The following is an 8,033-nucleotide window of genomic DNA, read 5'->3' as shown; positions in this document are numbered from 1 at the left end:
TGAGAAGAAGTGGCATTCAGTCTTCTCTAAATTCATTCGTATCTAGGAATCTATTTCTTCTGCATTTTCCAGCTTATTAAAATACAGTTTCTCAGGGCTGGGCAGATGGCTCAGTAGAATAAGTGTTTGCCTGGCAAGTACACAGGACTGAGTTCAATCCCTGGTTAAAAAAAAAAAAAAAGTTTCTTGAAGTAGATACTGATGATCTGGATTTTTGTGGGGGTATTGTAACTTCATGACTTTCATTCTTAATTAAATAGATTTGAGTCTTTTTCCCCATCTTTTGATAAGGTTGACTAAGGTTTTTTCAATTTTATTTAATATTTCCAAGAATCAATTCTTCATTGATTCTTTGATTTTTTCCTTAATTTCCATTGCATTAATTTGTACACTGATCTTTTTTTTTTACTTGTTGAAAACAGGAAAATATCTAACATTGAAGATTTTTCTGGAAAGACGGAGTTTCTTATATATGTCAGTAAAATTCTACAGGTTTTTGAAGTATAGATTTCCATTTTTCTCATTGAACACATCCAAAATAATTGTATGATTATGGTGATGGTTTTGGACAAAATCTTTACACAGTCTTTATCTTCCAACAACTCCAATCATTTGTAGTGCACATTTTCTGAAATCCATACATTTCCCTGTCTTTTTGTGAGGTCAGTGTGAGTTGCTCCAGGAAAAGAAAGCTCTATGTAAACTCTCACTTAAGGAGCTTACAAGCAATGTTAATATTGAAAGAAAACGGTACTAATACCTCTAATTTCTTCTGAGACTTTTCACATTCCAGCTGACATTGGGTAGGATTTCTCACAGTTTCCTCCTGTAGAAGTTGAACATGCTTACTTTCAAAAGATTTTCATTTACTTTGATGGAGAAATTCTGCTACCTTGCTTCCTGTACTCAGTTATAGTTCTCTGTACCTGTCTAAGAACTGATCATGTTTTCCTAAAGCATCGCTTTCTGCCACCACTGCTCAGTCCTTTTCAGTCAATGCATTATCCTTTACTTCATGGAGAGTTCTGTTTTCCCTTTCATACATTTCCCTAGAAGCAGTTTGAAGCTGCTCAGTTTCTTGACTAGTTTTCAACTTGATTTGTTCCAGTTCATCATGTAATTTAGTTTCATACTCTGCTTTATAATGGTTTCTGGATTTTGCATATTTTCCATGCCTCTCTTCTCAGCCCTTTTGGTAGCTTCAAGTTGAAGTTGGAGCCTTTCAAGGTGATCCTCTTCATGGGCATAGCACATCCCGAGCTCCACATTCTGGTGACTGAAATAGTCTTTATCCTTTTGCAGAAAAGTCACTACCTGGTAGGTGTAAATGGCCACCTCTTTTGATAATTCACTTCTTCCTTTAGCTTGAGTTATGTGAGAGGCTTCAAGTATTTCATGTTTTCTCTTAAGTTGAAGTAGTTCTTTTTTTCTCCTGTATTTTTAGGGAAGGGTCAACAGGGTGTTCAGGGTCTCACTATTAGATTGGACTCATAGTGATCCGCCTGTTGACAGCCTCTCAAGAGCTGGGATTACAGGTATGCAACACCACACCCAGTCTCAATTCCCATCTCAGCTCACCCTGGGGGCTGGCATGGCAGGCCCAGGGATTGAACCCCTGCCCTTGTGCCTGTTTGCTGGTGCTTTAATCCACTGAGTTATTTGGCTGGTCCTTCAAGTACTTCTTGTTCAAGTGTATCATGATCAGTCTTGATTTTTATCATGGTTCTCTTGACAGTAGTCATCTTGCTGAATTAATTGTTTCATGTCTGATACATTAGATGTCAAATGTTGATGTCTAATTTGAAGTTCAGAGTAGTTTTTTCAACATTCCTCATAAATCTCTTTCAGTTGCTTCAGTTGACCTTAATTTGTACTTAATTCTTCTGTAGTTCACAGATTTCTTCTCTTAATAGATTCTCTAGTTCATAGAATCAAATAGATACATACTTTGGAATGGGAAGCTGATCTTCAGGAAAAGCTTTTAGTTTCATATAATGGTCTTGTGTCAACTCAAGTTCATGCAGGTTTTCATAAACATCTCCAGTTCTTTCTCTTAGCTGATGATTTGTCTCTTCTAGTTGTTTCTGTCTCCATTTCCAAGAAATGGTTTCCATTTCTTGTTTCATTAGTTCTTGACATTTTCTGACATTCTTCTGTTCAGAAGTCATTTGGTTGTCTAATCTCAGTTAGTAGTTGCTTCTGGTGAAGTGCATCATTAAGTTCCCCTTCTAATTTTTGGATCTTTGTAAGATAATCTACACTCAAGTTATTTTTTTCCATAGTTTTATTGAGAAACAAATAGCAATGAGAGTTTCAAATCAAATTGGTAGGACAGTTTCAATAATTAACACATTGCATACCTTCTTCCTAGTGGTTAATTGCTGTACAAGATGTGGACATGATATCCTATTTACAAACACCGTTAGAACAAATCCCTCTATTCATTAAGAATGTAACTATATATCTATCCTAACCTGTCCCGAACCAGCGGGTCAGTCAAAGAAGGTCACCTGGGGGAGGAGTGGGGAATTGAAGAGGAGACAAAGGACAGGGGATGCGAGAAATGGAGGCAAGACAAAGATTCTGATCAAGCCTCTTTATCTGGGGAGGTTCTGGGTATAGATAGGGGATGATGGAATGAGGAAGTCTCAACTCTTGGGGTTAGCAGGTATCTAGGCAATGGGGAAGGTGCAACCCCTAGGGCATAGCACGTGATTCACAGGGAATGGGCAAGGTGAGAAGGGCCATAAACTTGACTCAGCAGGGGAATAGAATGGATACCGGTTAATGGCCTCATACAGATCCCCCTTTACTTTTATGTATGTATATAAAATATGGCTTTTGTAGATGGCTGATTCCCTTGAGGGGTCAGTGCCTGTCTTAGGTCGAGGCATCCTCTACACAGACCCAACTCAAACCTTACCCATCATAGGAGACAAGGACAGCAGAAGGTCCTGTTCCTATCTTAGGCGGTGAGTGGTGTCTCGTGTTTGCCCCTCATTACCCATCTCTGGCTAGCCTGACCATCTCACCAAGGGTGGGAGAACTAAGAGGTCTTTGGACCTTCATCATCATAAGCTGTTTGTATTCTAGCGCAGTTTTCCCATTCAGCCATCTCAAGCCTGTGATAATGGACCTGTATAGGTTGCATTTTAATGGCATCCAATTGTTTTTTGTTTTTTTTATTTATTTTATTTTTTTATTTTTTTGCAGAACAGGGGATTGAACTCAGATCCTTGCGTTTGCCAGTCAAGCGCTTATCCTACTGAGCCATCTCCCCAGCCCTGGCATCCTATTGTTTTTTAATGAAAGTCATCAGCCTATTGAAAAGACAAAGTCCTATTGATAAAAATATTAATAATCATCAAGAGGAAAAAAAGGAACAGCTGTTCATTGAAAGACACACAAACACATAGACACACAAACACATTGACACATAAACCCCTTAAAAAAAAATCGAGTGCACTCAAATATTTGGCCAAATTAAATTATAGTAACTATATTACAAGCTTTAGAAATTTCATAAGTAGACTAGTCAGATTTTGTTATTTGTCAATTATTACAGATCTCTTATTAGAAAAAATTGGAAATCTTTCATCTATAATTAATATGCATATTTTGTATTTTTATGTTTTTTGTCAACCTATTTAGACCTTAGATTTCCATTTAGTCTGTTTCTTGAATAGGCTCCAGAGTGGATGTAGCCTGGTCGCTGTTAACTTCTTCTTTAGATCTGGCCCCATGGTACAGCTCACAGTACACTCTGGTACCCAAATAGGTTAGTTAGCATTCTCTGGAAAAACACAAGCATACCCTTTGCCCCATGTTAGTTGTGAACTGAGTCCCTTTTCATTGTCCAGTATGGAGAGTTCTCCAAAAGAACTTTTTTAGCCTTTTTTCTCTTACCTGGTTTGTCTTTCTGTTGCTGTAAAAGTTTAAAAATTTAATAGTATATATTGACAAGTGAAGATGTCAGGATTGACTCTCTTTTGCTTTAACAGAATTTTGATCCTACATTGGCCTTTGGAGGCCACGATTAGGCCTTTTATTATTTAAATGTCAAATCAAGTGACTTTAAATCCCATGGCTTTTTACACATTATTTTAAGCCTTTATATTTGTTTGTAAAATATCAAAGTCCTATTTTAATGCCATGTTTAATTTAGGATAGTAAAACAAGCAATCAAACTTATTAGGAATTAAAAGGATTTTAAGTAGTCTTAAAATATGTGCGGCAGTAACATTTCACCTTGGTAGCTGCTCTACCTGGAGGCCACCCACATTTGCATTTGAAAAGCCATTAAAATGTTTTTCCTTTAATTTTTATTTTCTAACCCATTATTTCTTTTTAATAATTTAAAAATTTTTAGCAAAAATGAATGGTTAATTGTGCAATATAAGAATCTGTGTGGTTTAAGCAATGGTTTGGTTTGATAGAATTATAACTTTGATTTCCCTGTATAAACAACATCGATTACACCAAACAAAACTTGCAGACCATTTAGCACTGGGGCTCTGTCTTTGGTTGATTTTACTCCATAGGTGTGCTGCCCATCTGCTAGGAGCAGCTTGATGGTCTTAGTACCTACAAAGGATTTTCTTGAGCTCACATTACCTTCTAAAGTACTATCTTGAGCTTTAAGAACTTGTGAAGCCAGCCACACACACAGTCAATGCTAGTGCCATGGCATTTCATGGTCATGACCCACCTACTTAGCACCAGGAACATAGTCCTCTGCAGCTGAACCTATCTTGCAGATGTTGATCTGGGTCAGCCTTGGATGAGAGTGGATGGGAGCACAGGCCCCTCCCGATCTCAGCTTGTCCCTTCCCCCAGGCATGTGCCTCCACACTTGGAACCAACCATTTGCAATTTAAAAGAACTACTTTTTTACAAAACTTTTGTTGTTTACTGCTGACAATAGGGCCAGGCAATGCAGTAAGTGTTTTAATATACATAATAAAGAGAAGCTGACTTCTATTTTTAATAAGCAGTTAAGTTTTAATTTGAAGAGGTTTAGTAGTAGATATCATAAGTCTGAAAATTGCAGTTTTAATCTAAACGAGGAAGGGGTATGAGATCATTACCAGAGATGACATCTATATCAGGCAATACAATTGTCATGACACACAGTCCTGTCCAGTTGGTAGGTAAATATGTGAAGGCCAATCTTCCCCCGCATATAAACACATGTCCCTTTTTTGGGCAAATAGGGCTACTGTAGTTAAGTATTTGATTGCAGCTGGTGAAGCTAACAAATCCTACATCAACAGTGAAGCTATCATTGTGGAAGCTTCCTTGCTTACAGGAAGAATTCCATAGGAGTTAATCCCACCTGGAGAGGGTGGCTCTGGCTAATGCCTGCCAGTCCTCAGGAGTAAGCTAATTGTCAGCCACAGTTTAAAATGGCTGTGGTGTATGGAGCCATGGCTCTGTGTTGGGCAACTGCCACTGCCATTCTGGAACAGGGGCTCTGCGGCTTTCCCCTCAAGGCAAAGTCCGGACCTTTGCAGTTCTGAGGCTGTAAAGGGTGGAGACCTGCCTCCTCCTGTGATGCCCTCAGACCATCCCTTCCATTCTCAGGTTCCTTCCTGGCAATGGAGATCCTCTCAGCTCCATCTTTGCAGTCTACAGCTTTCTTGGTGCTTTCTTTCTGGCCAAGCTCACAACATTTTAAATCCTCCTGCTGGGCTCCTTGCTCTTTATTCTCAACATAAATCTGGCTTCCTGGTTTTGTTTTCAAGATTTTGTTCCCTTACAGGAGGGCACACACCCTTAGGGGGTTCTTTGTCCTTTAAGATGAGTTTTAGCTTTTTGTATCACATTAGCAACAACCGGGTCACAGTGTCTCTGGGATAAGATTTTATCAATTAAATTCCAATAAGAAAAGGCCATAACTGGTGTTATAGGTAGCCGAACTAGATAGAAATATTAACAGGCAGTCAGACAGGGCAAGGCCCTTGAAGGAGACAGCACAAAAGACAAGTTATCTTGTAACTGTGAGAGGGTCGGATGCTCCTGATGTGAGCCAGACCTAAAAGACCTAAAGGCCAAACAAATGCTAAAACAGTAGCACCTGGGATTGATATTCTAAATAGGTATCAATCACCTAAAAAGACCTAAGTGAGTCAACAGGCCAGCCCCCATTTGGCCCTGGGCGTAATCAACTTTACCTGAACAATGCTGCTTGTAATCCCATTGGTTGACCATAGTTTTGTCCCACCCCACATCCACCTAAGCAAGACCTCTTTTTCTCTACCTTAACCCCTCATGGTTTTGCTCTATAAAAATAAACTGAAAAAGACATCTTCCTGGGCAACCCACTTGGGTCTCCCTTCTGTCCTCTCTGAGACAGAAGCCTTTTCCCAATAAAATATTCTACTCTCAACCTCCGTCTGTTCCCAAAATCCACCCCTCGGTTTTAGAGAACACGAACTCTGGAGTTTTACTTCCCTGTATCACTGGGACCTTTTTAGGTCCAAAAGTCTCATAATAATCCTTAAGGGCATCACCAACCCTTTTCTATCACCTCTGATCAATAATTCCTTCAATAAGGAACCATGGGCAAACTTGTTTAATATATTTAAAATATTGACACAAATCCTTAATTTTAACCTTTACTCCTCGCGCCTTTAATGCTTTACTCAAACTTTTTACATATCTAATTCACTTAATGCCTGTCCATTGTCAAGGGAAAGGGGAAAGGGGTGCCGTCCGCTTACCGAGGTTCAGACGTCACAGCAGGCAACTGTGGTGCAGACCTCTTCTCTCTTTTGCCTCTTTTTACTCTCTTGCCGGCTCTCTTTTACTGGCTTTCTTTTGCGCGCGCTCTCTCGGACGGTTCCGTCACTGAATCCTCTGTACCAGATGCTCCACTCACTGGGCGCCACTTGTCCTGAACCAGCGGGTCAGTCAACCAAGGTCACCTGGGGGAGGAGTGGGGAATTGAAGAGGGGACAAAGGACAGGAGACGCGAGAAATGGAGGCAAGACAAAGATTCTGATCAAGCCTCTTTATTTAGGGGAGGTTCTGGGTATAGATAGGGGATGATGGAATGAGGAAGTCTCAGCTCTTGGGGTTAACAGGTATCTAGGCAATGGGGAAGGTGCAACCCCTAGGGCATAGCATGTAATTCACAAGGAATGGGCAAGGTGAGAAGGGCCATAAACTTGACTCAGCAGGGAATAGAATGGATACTGGTTAATGGCCTCCAACACTAACCACTTTGAATACACAGATACTAAATGGACATTCATCTGTATCCCCCCTTTTTTGTTGTTAAGTTCCATTCTTTGAATATTATAGGTTACACTCAAATTGTTGATCATCATGTTTTTCTGAGATAACTCTATCTTCAGTAAATGAATATTATGAAGTAGTTCTTTTAATTCAGCTAACTGCCTGTGATTTTTACACTTCTCAGATGAGGAAATATCATCTGTAGGAATTGTTTCTAAACTAATATCTTCAGATTCCAGAGAACTAGAGATGTTCACTTTTGGTTTTTTTACTCTTTAGGAATTTTTAAAGACATCCTTTATTATTATGGGTCAGTTTTCTTCTTTATTTCAACCTCCTCCAAAGCTTCAAGACTGGACATCCAAAGCTGGACTACCTCCATTGCAGATGACCAGGAACACAGAAAGTGTCTCTAGTCAGTAGCAGTCTCTCTCCTCACAGGCTCAGGGACCATTGCAGCCATAATCAAGATAACCTCTGCTCTGATCTTTAAAATTTCCTCCCTCATATGAGCTTTGGGGTAGACTTACTTTTCCTTTTCTAGAAGATTGGGATTCAACCTTAAGTTGTTTGGTCTAGGCTATCCTAGGAGATACAAGGGGAAAAGACAGGACAAAAAGGAAAAAATCAAAGTCAGTTATACTATTAGTGTCTGTTAGTTCATTATTAATGTGCTAATATTAATTAGAGAAGTTTTTATGCTCATATCTTGCACCCTGAGCAACCATTTCAAAGATAACAAAATGTAATGTATTAACTATTATTCTCCTATTATTTTGTTATAAAATTTGTCT

At 39.3% G+C, this 8,033-nt stretch overlaps 1 pseudogene; it reads right to left on the bottom strand.

The window, feature by feature from the left end:
- Positions 1–706: 706 nt before the first annotated feature.
- On the bottom strand, positions 707–7,534 carry LOC101566623 (annotated as a pseudogene).
- Between the last annotated feature and the right edge of the window lie 499 nt (positions 7,535–8,033).

This window comes from Octodon degus, unplaced genomic scaffold (assembly GCF_000260255.1).
Source record: "Octodon degus isolate 3935 unplaced genomic scaffold, OctDeg1.0 scaffold00156, whole genome shotgun sequence".
NCBI lineage: Eukaryota > Metazoa > Chordata > Mammalia > Rodentia > Octodontidae > Octodon > Octodon degus.
Note: the sequence above shows the minus strand (reverse complement) of the source record. Positions and strands in the feature narration are given on the sequence as shown.